Genomic DNA, 21,176 nt, shown 5'->3' with positions numbered 1-21,176 from the left:
TTCAAAGACCTGTTCTCTGGCATTTGAAAAAGAGGTCCACTCGATTTGTCCGACAGACTTTTGGTAACGCCAATACCAATCTGGTGATCTGTCTTTGAAAAGAGTGTGTACATAAATACACAGCAGGCCAAAATCCCCTGTAGGGTTTAGTGAGTTAGCGCCTCCACGCGTATGAGAAACTGATTGATGGACAGAGATGTTGGGCTGCCAGACCCAGATCCCAGGATGTCATGATAGTGCAGACATGATCCACTGAGAACGTATTGAGCGATCATGCCTGGCATCGGTAAGGCGAGTCGTTATCGTCATCGATGTCATACATATACATGTAGTCGAATCCAGATCTGCCATCATGTCCGTGTAAGTGTTGGATCCGGACCTGTCGTCGAGTTCGTAAAAATTTATATTCCGTTCATCGCCATGTCTGCAAAACTTATCTGTGTTACGTCTGTCTTCAAAATATACTGCTCGAGTTGAAGCAAGCTGGTGTTGGTACGGGACCGAGTCTCGAAGCGCAAAAAATTGCCCCCGGACCAATCCTTCAACCGGTGAAGTGACATATGCGTCTATCGCCCTAGAATCCCGTGGATGGAACAACCCAACCCACGGGATGCCTCTCATGAAGGGAAAGAAAAAAAACCAAGCAAGGAAAATAATGTAAACAACTAAACCAAAAATCAAATAATGAATTAACCCAAAATAACGACCGACTAATTAGAACGACCAACTAAATCACAAAAAAAACAATAATGAATTTCTTCCTCCCTAAATGTTTAACTTCTTTAATGAACTTCGCAAAACTCTCGGATGGCCAAAATGTCATCCCAACCTCAAAAATTCTTCCAAAGGTACTCAATAGAAGAAACACTGACCGTCGAAGAACAGAAGGATAAATAAGCAAAACTCAAAAAAAGGAAGCGCGAGAATCTACTTTTCCTTGCCTGAAATCTGTGAACGAAATGAGAATGCGTCATTAGGGGCGGTCATCCAACCAAATGCCATACCCCCATCCGTTTCTCCCCCCCCCCCCTCTGTTTTCCGTTCCTTCCTCCCTACAAAGTGAGAAGATGAAGACGAAATCAAGACGAAATTCGCGCCAATGTAGTCTTCACTATTCGTAGTCGAAGAATTGACCGGAGACAAAGTATTGGGGACAACTAGGCGCAGCCTCACGCTACATACCTCTGTTTCTAACCAAATTCTCGCACACCAACCCACACGACGAGCAAAACACGTCTCGTCAATCACCAGAGTTGCGAAGCGCGACCAATTTTAATTCTATGTATGATATCAAAAGCGAGGAAGTACGAATATGGGGAATGGCCAGGCACAGGCTCACCCTACGTACCTCCATTTCCAACCCAATATGCGTTCATACCGCTGCCTCAACCTGACACAGAAGAAAAAACGTTTTATTTTTCACCTTTTTTCCTTGCTTGGATTCGGAAAGCTAATCACAAAGTAAAGTATTGGAGACGACCCGGCATAGCACCTTGCTACAGTCCGCCGTTTCTAACCTAATACCAGCAGACCATTACCTTCTTCCTTGTCACAAGGAAAAACGGAACAATGACCACGAGTCGAAACCTAGAAAGAATTGACATCCACATAAAGACAGTTACGTCCATGGTGTTTAACGTAGGTACCTGTTGTGAGACTTAATCCTACGGTCCTCTTAAGACACGGATTGATTTTGTGACCACAATCAGAGCCCCGCTGAGACAAGCAACAACGGTACCAGTCTATACCAAGTGCATGGCTTAGCGTTCATACTGGTGGATGCAAGACCTTCTTAAATCTCTACCGAACTAACGAGTAGGGCACCCGTGTTAAAACGCAACACCACGCTGACGCCCGAAGGTCTCTTCTCGCTTGAGCATAACCACAACCCCCATGAAACTCCCACTAGGGGGGCCAACCGCAAATAACCGAGCTGTCCTCACATACAACAAGAGTTCGCCCGAAGTATGTGAGTCCAGGGGCTGTCCCGGTTCCCATGGCGCCAGTATACCCATGGTAAGGTTTCGTGATCAATTTGCCACTTCAGATGAGTCCCCGTGGAGACTCGGGTCTGATCGCCCTGATTAGGCCTTTGGAACATTCGCCTACTGCATCACGACCGGCAAACCAAAGTGAGTACAGCGTTTCCCGGTGCCACCACTATGGAGGTTCTCCTCGGCCACTTGGTTTTGGTTTGGCCGATAGGGTTGCCGCCCCATCTTCCTCGCCGCCATCGCTGAGCACCCCACATAATGACAAGAAGAAACAGTTCTCAAAAAGCTCGGACGGCACAACCTTTCAGCCTCTGGCCGACAAGGCCCGTATTCCAGGGACTTAAGAAACGCTCCCTTGCGAGCCTTCACATATCTCCACCGACGCCTGAGAGGCTTCCCTAGTGAGGTCTACACCTTACTCTTTTAAACAAAATGGAACACACTCACCAGAATGACTCTACTTTCGTGGTATACTATAAGGAAAGGATAGGAAAACTCTACGCGTCCAGGTGGGAAAGGAAATTGAGGCTTAGGAGCGCTTGCTTCCGGGTGAGAAAAGGCGTGAAACCTAAAACTAGAAATGTGAAGGTCAGAAGCCTACCCGGAAGCAATATTGAGAATCTACTGATTCTTTATCCGGCACCACAAAACAAAGCTATGAGCCGGAATAGGCTATCTTCCACTGATTCAGGAAACCTGTAAAAAAGAAATATTAGGCCTGAATGCTGGAAATGTTGAGCCCCACGTTGGGCGCCATTTGTAATGAAACTTATATTGCGATGATCAAACGCCCATCTGAGTGGCCGAAGATAACCTAGAGGGAAGATCTAAACCAAAAACCTAAAATGTTGGCGAAATGACACATGAGGGGTTGAAGCACTCAAAAGACCCGGGTCCCACATTATTGAGCCTAGCTAGTGCAAAGGCGTGTAAGAACGCGTCAACCCAGTGTTTTGGTGGAGCTTCAGTATTTGTATTTGGATTGTTGCGCTAACGGTTATTATTATTATTATTCAGTATTTGCAGGCGGACTTTCATGGTCAATTTAGCCAACTTTTTAGGTTTTTGGGTTAGCTCTTGCCTTTAGGTCGTTTCGTTACTACTTTGGCCTTTCCACCACAGCCCAGCATATGGACCCTTGGGCCTAAAATTCAAAAAGTTATCTACGCAAACATCGTCCTTATAATCGAAGTTGATCGAAATCAAAAATTCCTACTTATATAATGTCGTATCTATTCCCTCCCATCTGGACGCTTAACGCGTTAAAACCGCCCCCTTGTCCCACTTCATATGTAGGTTCTCATTCTCCTCCCCTTTGGTAATGCAACTATATGAACGTAAGCACATAAGCCCTTTATCATTCAAACAGCTCAAAGTATTTTCTTTACTCAGGCGTCTGTCATAAATAACACCAAAGCAAATTTATCGTATAAACTTTTTTGAACAAGAGCTTCGCCAGCAATGCTCAGCTATTTATAACAGATCATCATCATTAATGTTTAATATTCGTTCCATGCATCGACGAGTAAGCTCCCAAACTGCCTGCGTGAACCGAAAAAAATTGGAAGATCCTCTAAGTTGCCTAACTGTTACTCCTTAATGTGCCCGGCTCAAAGCAATTTCTGTGATTTATGCCTGTTCGCGTACTCCTAGGGACTTATCCTTGTAAATCTTTTTCGATTTGTGTACAAACTGTTAAGGATACGTAAGTTGTCGTCGTGAAGATGTTTTACTTTGGCTCGTCCCAATTCGATGATATGGCACGAAACGTTCAGGCTTATGTATTTACTATAAATCGTTAATCACAATCGTTCCTATAAATCCGTTTGTATTCGAAAAAAAAGCCAAAATACCATAAATCCTTACATTTTGGGAAGGAAACATACGAGGGTATAGAGCAGAAATTATCGGATTTACTTGTGATTGTCGATATCCTTTGTAAGCACAAACTCAGTTGCCACAGCAAGTCCTTCCCCTTTCGGAGGGTAGCGACGACCCGGCCTGAGATTACCTTTAATAATAAAGCCCGGAATTATTCCACTTTCGTTAGCACCTGAAAAATATATAGGGAATGGGAAACAACACCTGTTCTCAGTATTTACCGGTGAACTAAACACTAGGCATGAGTCTACGAGGACATACATAATTACTATTTTTCGAAGCTAATTGGGATCCTATCAAGATACTTCACACGCAATACTCTTGAGCCTCCCTTTCTAATAATACCCCCATTCAAATTAGTCACATTTAACTTCTGCCCCTGCATCAGGGGTGATAGCGAATATCACCAAATATTGAATTCACTTTCTGGCTCAAGCAAATCCGTTAAGTTTTATTGAGCTTAACTTTGATATTTGCATAAATAAAATTGCCTACAAATGATAAGTCTAACAATAAATTCGTATGACTCGTATTTGTGATTCCTCACGACATCCGTCGTCCCCCTCCCACTTGCTCCTGTATGTATGGAGAACGTATTGCAGCACCATCAGTGGAATAAAAATGAAATTTTCCCGAAATAGGAAGGGATGAATAAACAACGCCAAAGATAAACATGAAAAACCTCGAAATCAATTTTTAGATTCAAAACGAGATAAAAGGAAATCCTTTAGGAAGATTGTATTATCCAATATGTGAATATTGAGGTAGAGAAGGTGAAAGTGGTATCGACAAGTATACACTTCATTCTTTCGAAAAGTAAAAGGGAGAATTCAATACGCCAAAGCTGCGACGCTCTTTTAGGGATGGAAAATTGGAAAAAATCAATTCCTATAACATTCCTTTTATCCTCTAAAATGGTAAATATTTACGTAATTTTAATAAGATGGTCGGGAGCCGTTGCAATAATCTTTTCTGCTTTCTTCTTGGTTTTATGAAAAGGGAGGACAAATCCAAATTAAGCAGTTATTCTCCAAAATAATTGTCAAGATAAACCAGCAAAGCTTGGGAGAATGTCCCTTTATATCTATCATATGTGTGTGACAAGATAATATGGTACCCTGAGGGAAAACAAGGCTCTCACGTATGTAGTAAGTCTCCTGCTGCTCTAGTCTGGATGGTTGGAACACTTTTGTATGCACAACAAAAACGAATATTAGCTTTTGTGTTTGATTATTGCAAATGGATGTGCCAAACGACCGAATCCTTTGCGATATTCCATATCTTTGGTATGCTCCTTCCTCGCAGTACTCCTTTCCTTGGACCGCTAGCCAACATTGGCAAGAAAACATATCGAACGTGAAGGGTCCGAAAAACTACAGTCTCTGCAATTCCCATTCAATCCGGCTCATTCCCTGTAGTGGCATTCATTAGCCATAGCTTATACACCCCTTCGCCATCCAACTTTCTGAATGTGAAACTGTTTTTACTTTTCAGCTTTATCACTGCTTCCCGTTACATCACGGAGCAAATAAAAAAGGAAAGAAAGCTGAACCGAAAACGGATTTCCTTTTTGTATTGTGTGATGTTGACGCCGCCCTTGACTCATCTACCTACATGTGTAGCCGGAAAGTAACGTAAGCTTCCCGTATAATCAACCGGGCAACGTCTAACGGATCCCAAGGGATCAATGTGATGGCCAAGTGACTTGTTCGGTTTTTTTTTAAATGGCTCCTTTTGGCACTTGGACGCTGCCGCTTTGTGTGGCTTATTTTCACCTTTGCACTGAGATTTCGCCATTACATGACATGACCAAGTACAAAAGGAGAAAAGTTGAATATGTTATGAGGGGATATACGGAGAATAGGTTGAATGGAATGGATCAGATATTCATGTTCGTATGACCACGTTATGTAAATCTGACGTCGGCTTCAAGTTCAGAACGCCAGCGGCTTTTGTCGGTTTATGCTGGCTCACGAAAATGCAAATAATCAATTCATTTCTTGCCAAGAGAATTCAGTTTTCCTATGACAAGAAGGCTTTGAGGTTGGATGAAGTTTTCAATAGGTTTCAAGCTTTAAGCATAACATATAAGACATATGGGTACAAAAGAGCACCATAAACATCAGAAAAGGTATTGACAAGTTTCGGCCAATAATACAACCATAAATAAGGACAGAAAATTGGCAATCAACAGGACTAACTTTGAACAAGGAGACGAAGAAGTATATCTTGCAATTGAAAGTTGAGCAGCGGCAATCCGCCAAACACCCTTCTGTTGTCCATAAAGGATGGCTTTATGGGAAAGAGAATTGTAATTCAACAATTTATGATGAGAGTGGGAGAGTTGTCCGAACTATCCTAGCACTGCGGCGAGGAGCTTATATTTATTTTCCTTCACGTGCCTCAGATAAACCCCCACCCTACAACCAGAAAGGAACACTAGTTTCTATCATCATAATCATCAACGGCACAACAACCGGTATCCGGTCTAGGCCTGCCTTAATAAGAAACTCCAGACATCCCGGTTTTGCACCGAGGTCCACCAATTCGATATCCCTAAAAGCTAACATAGTCTTGTACAGTAAGAGCTTTGACCCTATGGTAAGACATTTCGAGCGGAACAATTTTTGTAAGCTGAAATAGGCTCTGTTGTCTGACAACAACCGTGGGCGGATTTCATCACTGTAGCTGTTATCGGTTGTGATTTTCGACCATAGATAGGAGAAATTGTCAATGGTCACAAAACGGTCTCAAAAAAATGTATTCTCCTATCCTTATTCCTCCTGTTTTACCAATGCGGCTTGATGTTCTTGGTTGGTTCGTCTTCGGTGCTGACGTTGCCACCATATATTTTGTCTTGGCTTCATTGATGTGCAGCCCTCAATGGCCGCCTGCTCGATTTGGATGAAGGCAGTTTGTACGTCTCGGGTGGTTCTACCCATGATGTCGATATCGTCAGCATAGGCCAGTAGTTGGATGGACTTGAAGAGGATCGTACCTCTTGTATTTACATCAGCATCACGGATCACTTTCTCGAGGGCCAAGTTAAAGAGGACGCATGATAGGGCATCCCCTTGTCGTAGACCGTTGTTGATGTCGAATGGTGTTGAGAGTGATCCTGCTGCTTTTATCTGGCCTCGCACATTGGTCAGGGTCAGCCTAGTTAGTCTTATTAGTTTCGTCGGGATACCGAATTCTCTCATGGCCCTGTACAGTTTTACCCTGGCTATGCTATCATAGGCGGCTTTAAAGTCGATGAATAGATGATGCAACTGTTGTCCATATTCCAACAGCTTTTCCATCGCTTGCCACACAGAGAAAATCTGATCTGTTGCTGACTTGCCTAGAGTGAAGCCTCTTTGGTATGGGCCAATAATGTTCTGGGCGTATGGGGCTATCCGGCCTAGTAAGATAGTGGAGAATATCTTATAGATGGTACTCAGCAACGTGATACCTCTATAATTGTTGCACTGTGTGATATCTCCCTTTTTATGTATGAGACAGATAATGCCTCGTTGCCAATCGTCAGGCATTGATTGGCTGTCCCACACCTTGAGCACAAGTTGATGAACCACTTGGTGTAACTGGTCGCCTCCATATTTAACCAATTCGGCTGTAATTCCATCGGCTCCTGCGACTTATGATTTTTTAGCCGATGAATTGCACGGACTGTTTCTCCTAAACTTGGTGGTCTTCAGTTGGCGGGACCTCCAACTTGCCGATGTTCTGGTTGTTCAGTAGCTCATCAAAGTACTCAATCCATCGCTCCAATATCCCCATTCAATTTTCCCTCTTTGTCCCGGCAGGATGAGCATCGAGGTGGCTTCATCCTGCTGACTTGTTGGTAAAACTTGCGCACCTAGTGCGGTTGCTCCCTGTACTTTTCTAGTTCACAGACTTGTTGGTTCTCCCAGGCTCCTTTTTTCCATGTGTGAAGTCGTTTTTTCCGCTCGACGGAGTTCGTGATAAGTCTCTGCGCGTGCCCGCGTTCTTTGAGAATGCAACATTACTCGGTATGCGGCATTCTTCCGTTCCATTGCTAACTTACATTCGTCGTCAAACCAGCTGTTCCGACTCCTTTTGCGGCTGGGGCCAAGTATACTTGTGGCCGTATCCATGATAACGTTCTTCTGGTGATTGTGAAGATCATTTGTTGATGCTTTATCTCCAGGTCTTCTGTTGACTGCAGTTATTGCGGCATTCATTTCCCCCTTATAGGTGTCGCGGAGGGCTGTGTTAACTCTCACCTGATTGTCAGAGGGGATTCTAGGTGGTATTGTTATTCGAGCTCGGAGCACCATGCCAACGAGATAGTGATCCGAGTCTATATTGACCCCTTATATATTCTGACATCCATCAAGGCTGAGAGGTGGCGGCATTCGATCAACACGTGGTCAATTTGGTTGAAAGTGGTCCCGTCTGCAAAGGCCCACGTATGTTTGTGGACCGCTTTCCGTGCAAACCAGGTACTTCCAACAACCATTTCGTGTGACCCTGCTAATTGAATAATCCGCAGTCCGTTATCATTTGTTTTTAGTGTAAGCTATGGGAGCCAACGTATCGTCTAAATACAGGCTCCTTCCTTACTTTTCTGTTAAAATCCCCCAAGTATGATTTTAATATCATATCTGGGACAGGCTTGGAGGGTTCATTCTTCTGCTTCGTAGAAGGTATCCTTCTCCGGGATCTGCAGTCTCTTCTGTAGGGGCGTGAACGTTAATGAGGCTTATATTTCTAAACTTGCATTGCAAGCGCAGAGTGCATAGCCGTTCGCTTATGTTTTCAAAATCGATAACAGCAGGTTTTATTTTTTTCCTAACTAAGAAACCTACTCAGAGCACATGGTTTACTAGATGACCACTATAATGTATAGTGTAGCTGCTCTTCTCCAGGAAACTGGTCCCTGTCCAACACACCTCTTGTAACGCTATTATGTCAGCCCTAGATTGGGACAGGGTATTGGCTAGCTGCTCAGCAGTTTCATCTCTGTAGGGGGAGTGCACATTCCATAAGAAAATGCGCAAATCGTTATTCCGTTGGCGTTGCCGGGTTCGTCGTTGTATAATTCGTCCAGTCCGAGGCTCCTGTTGTGGCTTCGTAACAAGTTGTTTTCCGTGTAGGGTTGTCAACGCTACCCAACCCCCAACTTGGAGGACCAGTTGGTACAGTTTGTCCCGTTTTTAGGCGCGGGAGACTCGCCTTCATTCTTCTCCGTCTGCAGCTTTTCCTTAAGAGAGAGCTCCCAGCGTTCACCACGTGGAGGTGGAGATAGGGTTGGTGATAGAGCTGTTGGTGTTGGTTCAGCAGGCGTTTGCCAGGTTTTATGCTCCATCGTAGGTACTAATCCACTTTTCGCCCTGGAACCTATACTACCCTTTGACCTTTCTATATCAAAAGCAAACGCCTCTATACCTCCCCACATGGTGTCTTGATGGTCTGGTCATCAGTCAAAAATTGTCTATTAGTTCATCTTTCACATTTATCTTTCTCAAAAACTATTGCACTTGCTAACACAAATTTTGGTGACAATATGGAATCAATGAAGCTGTGGCGGCACATTGGGGGCATGAGCCACAACTGCATTGTCGTAGTGAATGCGTCTCCGCCGACGCATTGTTCTGCCACCGCCTCACTAAGGACGCGGCTGCGAGTCCATTAGGTGTAAGCACACCTCGTGGTCGCTGATTTCTCCACAGACACAAATGGGAAAGTTGACGAGTTAAGGACAATGGTGGCAATCTCGAGGCTTACGGTACTTTGCGGTCGGGAGGTAGATCTCGATTGCAGTAATGGTCGAGATCTGCCTTCTGAAAAGGACGTTCCTCCCGTAAATTCGGAGCCGAAGCGAGATACCACCTCATGCACTTTCAAAGCACCAAAAAGCTAGGCTCGCTAGGTATCTCGGCCACGGCTACCTAAGTGCAGTACCACGTCGCCTTATAGTTTTCGACTCCCTAAGCAGAAGTTGCTTCCTGATCGGTACGGGCGCTGAGGTGTCGGTCCTCCCTATACCCCGGCCAAATACTTTAATCTCGCAAAACTTATGACTAGCGGTCGCAAATTCTTCACCCAACCGCACCTACGGCTATAGGCAGGTAGACGTGAGTCTTGGACTGCGCCGATCGTTTTTGTGGCATTTCGTTTTGGCGGATATTAGACGCAAACTTACTGCGTCACTATGGACTGCTGGTAAACATGCGGAACAAAACCCTCGATAGACCCGCATTCTCTTTAAAGTCATCCGGAAATATTTACCCCTGCGCAAACGACACTCTTTCCATTGTTCTCGAGGACATTGCCGACAATTCCATTCGCGCACTCCAGCGAAAATATTGTAATATCACTACTGAAAGTAGTTTCTCCCAACCGGTTAAGCAGGATGTGCAGTACCACATCGATATTACCAGCTCCACGATCTTCTCAAAGGTGCGTCCTCTATCACCCCAGAAGCTAGCGTTTGCATGGAAAGAGTTTGATCTCATGAAGTAGGATATTTGCAGACCTTCCAAGAGCTATTGGTCATCTCTACTCCATTTGGTCCCTAAGCCAAACGGCAAAAAGATGCCTTGCCGAGACTACAGGCACCTAAATGCTCAGACAATTTCCAACTGGTACCCTATTCCACTCATCAATGATTTAGTGCATTCACTGACAAACTGCTGTATTTTCACGACCTTCGATCTGGCCAAGGCGTACCCTGTTGCCCTCGAAGACATACCGAAAACGGCTATCTACACACCGTTCGGATTCTTTGAATTTACTAGGATTACTTGGTCGCCTCTTCTTCCGAATCTGAGCATTTAGACCTTCTCGAGTGCATTTTTCAACCTCCCCTTGAGGCCGAGGTCGATCTGAACGTGAAAAGGTACAAATTTCTGCAAAAGCAGGTGAAATTTCTCGGCCACATAATTACCCCTGACGCAATTCAGCCAAACTTTGATAACGTTGAAACGATAAAAAACTTTCTCCTGTCAACCACCGTGAAGGATCTGGGAAGGTTCTTGGGCATGATAAACTTCTATCGTCGTTTTTTGCCCAAGGCCGCTCATCACGAAGCGATCCTAAACGCTTAAATGTCAGGGCCCAAAACCAAAGACTCCTGCGGGGTTGCGTGGTCTACTATGGCCGGCCACGCGTTTAAAACGGTCAAACAACAGCTTTGTTGATGCTACACTACTGGCATTTCCTCGGCCAGATGCACCGCTAGCAGTGTTCTTGGCAATCGTTGAGCTTCTTTTCGAAACAGCTCAATACAGCTCAACGTAACTATAGCGCGACGGCCGCGTACCCCTTCATCAAATACGCCCTTAAACGAAGGCCCGACAAACTTCTCTTCGTTACCTTCGGCAACCGAGCTTCATTAGCCAGTTTACCTTCGACATCAAACACGTATCTGGAAAAGGAAACGTCGTTGCGAACGCTTTGTCTTGAATCTCGGAGTTCACAGTTCCCGCCACGGTCGATCATACGGCAACCGCCTGGGCTCAGGAAGACGACGCCGAGCTTCAGAAAATACAAGTTCAACGAGTTTCCTCATGCTCAAATTCCTATTTCCCCTGTGAGACCAGATGAGGGACTTAGGCCATTTATTCCGGCCGATTTTCGCAACGAAGTATTTCACGCACTATACGTGCTTGAGTACCCATGCATTAGGACGGCGAACTGGTTAGTCACTAGAAAATTCTTCTTGCCGTCCATGAACAAGGACGTAAACTCTTGGGCCGGACAGCGCATCGTGTGCCAGAAGTTTAAGATCAGCAAGTACGTAAAAAATAAAGTAGACGTATTCCTTCGGTAGACCAAGTGATTCAATACCATCCACCTTGACATCATTGGCCCTTTGTGAGACACGCGCCGATAAAAGTATTGCCTCCCAATCATCAAAACCTTTACTCGGTGGCCTGACCCAATACCTCTGACTCTCATTACGGCACAATCATTTACCGAGGCCCACTGTTTAGAATGGATGCTGAGCTTTGCTGCACCAGCCGGAATCATCACGGACCAAGGAATGCAGTTTGAGTCTACTCTTTCTCGGAGTTAGGCAAGCTCCTCGGTTTCAAACTTCATAGGGCTGCTGCATACCATACAGGTCGAAATCGGGGAAGCAGCATATGTTCGTGAAGCCGGTATATGTTCGATAATTGACATCACTTTCGCCTGCTTTTCCTGAGGAGGTGGAGGATTACCGATGAATTAACTACAATGATGATCAGGCGGTGATGTTTGAAATCAAAGAGCAGAAAATTGCGCAGAATCTCAAAATGACTCTTCGATAAATTTGCGTGTGACTTGGTGGTAAATTCCATTAGTATGAACCAAGAATCTGCAGGAAAATTTACTAAACAGCTAATCTAGCTGCTGTCAACGCGTGCGATACTGCAATGCCGAGGAGAGTCCCTCATTATTCTATTGGTAGAGTGAGGGAATAAACACCCTGAAGGCAAAATGCAACGACACTGACGTAAATCCCAGGGGCGCAGCCTATAGAGGGGAGATATCTAAAATAAAGGGGAAGGGAAATAAATCACAGCAAGTAGTTTGTCCGACAATACTGGCATCAATAGTGAAGACACTGTTCCCGCAAAGGTTGAACACTGTCATCCAAGCAATCGGTGCAGCTAGTATAGAGATTATACCGAAGATGAATTGCTACTGGTATTCAAAAAAATAGTGCCCGGATAGCTGAGTGGTTAAAGCACAGGGCTGTCATATGAAGGGTCGCGGTTCAAATCCCACTGAGTTTCAGTACTTTCCGAAGCACACTTCTTCACCATCAGGCTGAAGTCTCCAATAAGGTGTACAGAATTCCCGGAAGTGGATCCTTTGTATAGAACAGGTATTCCCAGGCTCTCTCTATCTCAAACAACGCAGAGAATTCTTACTCAAATCAAGGTTGAGATTGGGTCTCGTACAGGTACAGCTGTCAGATTGCACGGTCAGAAGATTCGTTTTAGCGTTATTGGTTTGAGTGACCAAAGAGATCCACAATGGGAAATCCGTTTGGAACACCGATGAGAAAATTCGACGAGCCATAAACATCTCGAGCAGAGGTACTAGTCTGGATCGGGTGCAGAATTTCTGATATAGAAAATTTACTGTTATACACAGTAGGTTGGGACATAGTAAAGCTTTCTCATTAGTCGGCCGAAGGAATTTCCACCTTTCCCCACTGCTGGAATTACATTACCCCTAAAAAAGACAATGCGCAGAACCCAGCAGACGATTACTTGCTTACCAACTCTCGACAAATTCATAGCTTCCATTATTTGTGGAATGGTCAATCTGCACCTCGAGACCTACAACCTTTTGTGCGAGGTATAGAACAGGTGACGAGTTGGGTCAAGGCGTTGCAAAGAGAAACTTATTATCTACTCGGTTGGTGTGGGACAGGCAACTAGAGGCCAAAGAAATCTCTTTACTTGCTGTATAGATTACGCCAACGCTTGTGGCAGTATTCTGGACACTTGACTAATCGATGTCCCACGTCTGTATCACACTGATTCGAAGCTGATGAAGTTTTCGACGAGAGTCATGGAAGGATGGCATACCACCTTATCAGTACAATCTTCTGAGGGTACCAATACTTCAGAGTCTATCTGCATACGGAGAGGCATCTTCCAGGCGGATTCGTTGCGTCATTTTTAATGGCACTGAAACTTCTTTCATGGCTACTGAATGATGCTAGAGGGCATGGTGTTGCAATCAAATATGACGTACGCGCTAAGTGCGAGCTGACACAGTTGATGTACTCAGCTGACATCAAACTATATACTGGTACTGATGATTGAAATCTAAAATATTGCCTTGAACGAAGACCGGGCTGGAAAACGTCCAGCGGGTGATACGGACAACTACGTCCAAATTCCGAATGCACCACCCAAATTCCGCTGTGAACCGGATGAACCTGCCTCATGACGTCGGAGGCGTGTGATTGACGCCAAGTCGACTCGCGAGCCTCTAGCATACGACTATTTGTAAGGCTGATTGTGCCCTGACTCCACTTAACTTGAAGGATCGATCTTTCAATCCTCTAAGTGGGGTGAAGTCAGACCAATACAGATCGATAAATAGAAGTCAAACGCAATGCTCGATAAACACCTGAGTTGCCTTTGGCAGCAATTGGCTGGCTACTGGGGAGTTCTTTGCTGTCACATGGCGCGGTCGCTGCCCGGACTTATAAATATTGTTAGCTAGATGTGTTGCGCCTAAATCCCATATGGTATTTTTGATGTCCTTTAACTCTCACACAGTTTAGTTCAAAACACGAAGAAGTATACGATCCTGCATACGTTCGAACACGTGTTGCGGGGAGTTCCCGACGGATTCTCCTATGAACACTAGTCACGACCATCAGAGCCCTTTTATCTTTTAAGTAAGTAGGTTCGTGCGGGCCTAAATGCTTGACAATTAGTGTCAATATTGGCTTGAATCCGGCATCAGCCCAGATTGTGAAAATCAAAAGTAAAGGAAAATCCAACTCTAGAGCATAGTTCCCACGAATTATTTGAAAACATGATGCATTTAGTTACAGTATCTTTCTAAGCCTCTCATATTTTTTCTATGTTTACTCCTTGCCTAAACAATTTTCAAAAATAAGTAAAATTAATTATTTTAAATCTTATCATGTTGAATGGAATTTATCATGGGTAATTGGGAAAGTTAAGTGGTGTAATAATGAAAGCAAAAGAAGGAATATTACAAATTACAGAACGCATTCCCTTGTCGGTTTGACCTTGGAGAAGGGGAATAAAATACCGCTCATGTCGCAATGCCGCGCACACTAAAATATTCTTAATAGCTATAAACTGTTGGTTAACCCCACTAAGAACTTGCTGCAGAAATAAACGCTCCTCCTCCGATTACCTAAGTTAAGCGCTCTTAGGAACGATTGGCACTATGATAGGGGACCAAATAGAAACACTTTAGTAAAACTTTGTTTAAAAAGTTCTTCGACAAAGCTAAATTTCCATTAGTTATACAACATATTCCTTTTTCCTTTATATGTTGTTCTTCAGCTGTTAACCCATGGCAGAAAATAAGGATCACCAGGAAAAGATGTTTATCCCACTTTTAAATATAAATTTAAATCTAAGGCAATTACACGAAAATTTCAAAATGATATCATATCTCCGGTCTTGTACTCGATATATAATATTCAGCTATACATACGCTCCCATTTAGTTGTACATTGGGCCCATAAGTGTGCCATGGAAGTCGTATCTTCTGTTTCTACTTCCAAAAACAACATAAAATCAGTAAACATTTGAAGGACGAACTGCACGTGGCTGCTATTTTGGTTCAAATACGTACATATTTGCGTTTCTTGGAATTGATTCTTGGATACGATTTAGGATTGCAAGTGGAGCGGAAAGCCTGATTGGATATATATTGAATTATTTTCCGGAAGGAGCTTTTACGACGCAGCAAAATGTACTTTCTGTTCTATTTAAAGATCCAGTTGTTTCCGCCAAAGGACCATAAAACCAACAGGGATGAATTTGCTTCCCTAGTCTTTCACCTGAATTATTTTCCCTGGAAAATATTCAAAGTATCCTGAACGCATTGTCGAGCGCATAAACTTTCCACGAAATCATGTCAAAAAACTCCTTGCATGATAAATTGAAAATAACACTCGAATTCCTATGGATATCATTTTTCCGATAGTCAGAAAAAAATGTGCAACTTCTTTCGCTTGAATGTAAACTACGAGGATCTGCATAAAAGGTTTCCGTGAAACGGAAATTCCTCAAGATGCAAAGCGACGTGGTACATACGTGCACAAGATATTTCTCAGTTCACTTGAGTGCGTTCAATTTATTTTATCTCAAATTTAAGCTGCGCAATCAAATAAAGTTTCGAAGTGTAGGAAATAAAGGAAGCGGGCTCTTCGTCCTACTGCGATCCAGAATCCAAAATACAAATCCTCCGGAATTCAGCCCATCTCTTATCATGATGCTAGGACATCTGAAACTTTCATGGTGCCTGATCGCTAGGCAAAAAGCAGAAAAACTTTTTCACCGAATTGATGCAGGAAATACCTCGGAAAAATTCAAAAAAAAAGTTTTAGCAGATTTCCCTTACATAATTCACTTTTCTCCTGTCTGCCGGAAACTCATGAGTATGATGCCGTCGGGTACGCAGGTAGGAATCATGAAAGTTGAGAAGACTAATTACCCTAGTTGCGCGGTAGTAGAGAGCGTTATCCCCATTGCAGCCTTCAGGAATACGATTCCGGGAAGCAGAAACATAGTAACATAGTCCATTTGGGAAACAAGCGGAATTGGGTTATCCGCTTGCATACATTCATCAATCAATCATTTTGCGAGCCTTTCTTTGTTCCGATTGCTTCGACTTTAGTTTCGTGATTTTGAGGGTTTTTTTTGTGCCCTAAGCGAACCACATTATAATTAATTCACTGCCTGTCTGTTCAAGATACCTGATGACGTGGTTTATGGGAACTATGAAATGCATATCGTATTCATGTCAAGGGGTAGTTGCATTCGCCAGTTATGTATATGAAAGAAGAGTTCATATCTTCTTTTCGGCTACAATCTCTGATACCATATGTAAAATCAAAAGTACCTACTTTCAGCAACAGATTTTACTTAATAGGTTGTAAGCTAGGCGATGGAAAGGCACAAGCCTTCCAGACTGCTTGTTCTCAGAACCTAGTTCGACAAGCTTTAACCATCAGGTGTGGAGGTTTGCCAAACTACCGAGATATATCTCAAACCGACGATGGTGCGGAAACAAGGGTTGCATTCCTTTAGGCTTTGGCCTGTTTGGCAGGGGATTAACTCATCTAGATCGAGTTCGTCACTTTTCTCCTTTATGAACTTGACCCGGATGAAGCCGAGAGATTACCTAATTAAAGGCCTCTCTGCGGTACATAGTTAGACAGCTATGTGATTGCACCAAAGTCAAAATGTTTGGCAATGGTCCAGTTTCTTTAAGGCTTTTTATGAAGTCGACCCTTATCTCTTGCTTCGATATCATTGGATCGTGGAGTTAATTGCATTACATCGCTATCGGTAGAAATGTCATCCTTTTTAAATAGTGACCTATCCAATGCCACTGTGGCCTCCTAATGAGCGTGCACAGACATTTGGTGCATACGCATACGTACTAGTTCATTCAAGATTGTCATATGATTCTATCTGATCTGCGGAACCTCGCTGAGGATAAGCGGTTGGCTATCTTGTCTTCTAGGAAGGCGTAATGGGTAGTTTTCCGCTATCTTAAGTTCACTTAGGGTCAGGCTTTTGACTCTTTTAATCCACGTCCGTTTTGTAGGATTAATTTCCCATTTGGTTTCCTACCAATTGGTTTTACTGATTCCAAATGGATCTAAAAACTGTGACATGTCATGCCCTATATGCACTCTAAATACCCGGCCTTTTGTGTTAGATTCACCTTTGTCAACATTATCTTATTCCGCAAATCGTTATCACCCCAATAGTTCCAGCCGGTTCTAGTTATCATTGACTTGGCTTTGGAATCGAAGCAGTACTTTAAAGACGCAAAGTCATCGTCCACCTCCAGGGTTGGTTTTTTTACTATGTCGGTGACCCTGCTATGCCTAGATGCTGCATATATCCAATACAGATGATACCTTGCCTCTCCCTTCGCTACAGGTTTCAAGGTAGGTAGGCTTGGTAGATCATGTGTTTGAACGATGTGTGGTTTCAATAATCTTCTCTTACCTACTACACTTTTCTTGATGAAATGTACTCACTTGCCTTTATTTATTACGTACTTGAGATGTCTGCTAAGCTTCGTCCCTTGAATCTGACCTAATTTGCCTTTCTTGATAGATGAAGTTGCTTGCGAACAAGGAATGTAAATTTGAGTTCATCTAGCTTTGTCTCTTCATTTGTTTATTTATTTATTTAATGGCAATAAACAGAACAAACTTCAACTTGTTAGCACTGATGAAGGGAACATGTGGTTCCCGAAATATGGGTATTTGCAAGAATAAATATTCACACCAACGAAAAAGAAACAACAAGTTTGAATTATTTCAATCCAATTACTTGTTGCCCTCAAGAGGAGGAGAAATATAATAATATAATAATATAATATAATAATACTTAAAAAAGAGAAGTTAAAAGGACCAAGCTGTTGTGCTTTGTAACTTCGGCGAAGCCTAGAAATCGGCGAATGGAAGTAGACTTCGAGTTCTGCGAAAGGCGAAGGTTGATAGGAAATGAAAATAATAAAGGACCTAGAGTGGATCCTTGCGGGACGCTAGAGAAGGGTGGAAGGAGCGGGATGTGCAGCCATCAAAAGAAACGTGGCAGGGTCGGTTGCAAAGGTGAGAGGCAAGCCATAAAATAGGTGGTAAGCCATAAAATAAATGGTATGCAATTCTTGCCGTGAATTTAGACAGTTGGCCACAAAGTTGGTAAAGTGGAGCAAGTTGGAGGCAATGGACCTACGTTTAATAAAGCCATGTTGCTCTTTCACTATGTGGTGGACAAAGTAAGCGAAAAACCAGTCGCTGACATATCTTTCCAAGATTTTGGAACAGGAGGAGCGGAGGGAAGTAGGACGGGAATTTTGATATGCGTACGATCGCCACTTTTGCTTTTGTTTCTCTTGCAGGTATTTGTTGAGTATAAGGTATAGAGGCATAGATATGTTTTAAGCAAAAAGAGGTTTGGAAGTAAGCAAAAAGCAAAAAGAGGTTTGGCAGACCATCAGAGCCAGGACCGACATTGGCATCAAGTTTGCCAACGAGGTACTCGACAAAGAAAGGGGTTAGAGAGGGAATGGTAGGCGATGCGGGCAGGCTAAACTGCGGAAAAGCAGCGGAAGAGTAAATCACAAAATAGTTCGGGGGTGTTAGCTGAGTTGCTAGAGAATTTAATAGACGGAGGGTATAGCTGGGCAGGACAGCGGGAATTACGAATGTGAGACCAAAAAATTTGAGCTTTCTGCGCTTTTGAGATTCTTCAAAACTGGTCAGATATTCGTTTCTGGATTTACATGTTAAGAATTTGATCGAGGAACGCAAAGTTTTGAAGAAAACTAAGAAAGGGGCTTCTTCCCCGCAGTGTGTTTTTGACGAAGTTTTTTGTGGACTTACGGATATTGAGGGGCTATCTGAGAAACCATTCCATACTCTATGAAATACTAAAGGGCCAAAGGAGGATGGAGGTCGCGTCGGGGGTAGCACCGAGATCCATCCTAGGGCCGGACCTCTGGAACGCTACCTATGATAGTCTACTTAAACTCGGCATGCCAGAGGAGTCGTGGCGTTTGTTGCTGGACGCACTGTCGAACAGGCGCAAAGGAGACTCGGTATTTTGATGCGATGGGTAAGCGGATGAATGACTGCTCATGGTTTCAACCTTGCACTGAAAAAAACCGAAGCAGTCATCTTGATTAAAAAGAGAATTCCGGCCCAAAACCAGCCAAAACCAGCAGTAAAGTACCTCGGGCTCAGTCTTGACTCAAAGCTGAGCTTTTTTGATCAAATCAAAGCAGCAGCGAACAAGGCTACACTTGTAGTTTCCCACGTCTAGCAGGCGACGTCTTCTGATGAGTTCACCGCAGTCTGTCCTGCTCTACGGTGCAGAGTTATGGGCTGACACTTTTGGCAATGAGGCATATCGTAAACGTCTCGCGCATCTACAGAGACGGGAGTTTTGCGGGTGACGTCTGCATACCACACTGCCTCTGAACCGGACGTGATGGTGATCACGGAAGTGATCCCCGTTGCCTTTCTTGCTAAGGAGCGTCAGCAGGGAGGTAGTTGCTCGTGAAGAACGGGAACGCACTCTAGACGAGTGGTAATTTCTTGGCAAAATGAAACTAGAGGTAGAACTTGGGTGCGTGGCTGAATCGGAACCATGATGAGACTGACTATTTCCTTACCCAGTTCTTTAGTAGCCATGGAGGTTTTCAGTCTTACTTGCACAAGATTGGAAAAGCACGATCTCCGGATTGTGTGTTTTGCAATGGAATTGTGGACGACGCTCATCACACTTTTTTCTCTTGTGGAATGCGGGACGGGATTCGTTAGCAATTCTATTTAAACACAGGCGATCTCTATCCAGACAACATAGTTGAGGAGATACTGAGGAGTCCTGACAGGTGGAGCCGTGTCCATTACGTTCGGGTCCTTCCCGTTGCAAAGAATATAGAGCTCGACCGGTGGAGGAGCTGGATGGCAGAGGGTTCCTTGAACTGACAGTTCTCTTCCACCTTTCTCCTCTCGTTGGTGAAAGCAATTGCCAAATTTGAAGGCTCTGGAAGGCGGGAGAGTTCGGGGACTAGCCCGATGTGACAAACCGTTGCAGGCCAGCTCTCTTGCAATGGGGAGGTGTTTAGTTGATAGTCCGACGACGTAACGTTGCCGGTGTCCAACACTCTTTGCGCAAATGCATTCACCTACTCTTTCCCCCCAAAAAAGACATTATTATGTGGACTATGCAGAACCACGGTGAGACGAGTTACCATCTGATTCAGTTCTTAACCGCACACGGTGGATAGAGGAATTACCTCTAGAGGTTCGGTCTAGATGAATCGCCCGATTGTCCTTCGTGTGAAAGTGCAGCCGAAAATGCAAAACACATTTTCTTCGCCTGCTCAAGATTTAAAAGTTCAAGGAAAAGGCTTGAAACAGTTGCAAATACCCGCTTAACCTTGGAAATTCTGATAAGGTACATGGTGCAATCAAATACAGCATTGGACACAGTAGTTGCAATGGTGAAACGGATCCACCAGCAGCTAAAAGTAGCAGATGCGCAGCGGAGACATAGAAAGGAAGCTTTTGCAGTTAATGCCACGCGAAACGGTAGCAGCTTGTTTAGAGTGAATAGGTAAGAACTGAACAGCCCCGCGAAGCAACACCAGAACGGAGGTCCCGCGAGAAGAGTGTAGAAAAAATATGGGAGGTTTTAATCGGTAAGAGTCCGCCATGTGTGTCCTAGATTCCAAATGCGTATTCATGATGGATTTCCCCCAGTCGAAAAAAAGTCCCCTACCGTTCCTCAACTAGACGTTTTTAGATCATCGAGTTCAATTTCGTCACCTTTTAAATTCTAGAAGATAATCTCCCCCTCTTGATTAAAAATACTTTTCCCAAGGATGTGAATAGCTGGAAGTTTTATTTCGCTTCATTTGAAAGTTTCTGTTTACTCGCTTTTCGGAACAGCTGAATAATCTTATTTTAGCAGTAAACGATTTGCCGAAAAAGAACCAATTTTGAGAAATGCTAGAAAGTTCTGTTGAAACCTTGAGAATTTTAACAAACTCACCCAGAAGCATCGATCTCAATTCATCAAAAAGTTT

Source organism: Hermetia illucens, chromosome 4 (genome assembly GCF_905115235.1).
Source record: "Hermetia illucens chromosome 4, iHerIll2.2.curated.20191125, whole genome shotgun sequence".
In the NCBI taxonomy this organism is placed as follows: Eukaryota; Metazoa; Arthropoda; class Insecta; order Diptera; family Stratiomyidae; genus Hermetia; species Hermetia illucens.
This window is presented reverse-complemented; position numbering follows the sequence as displayed.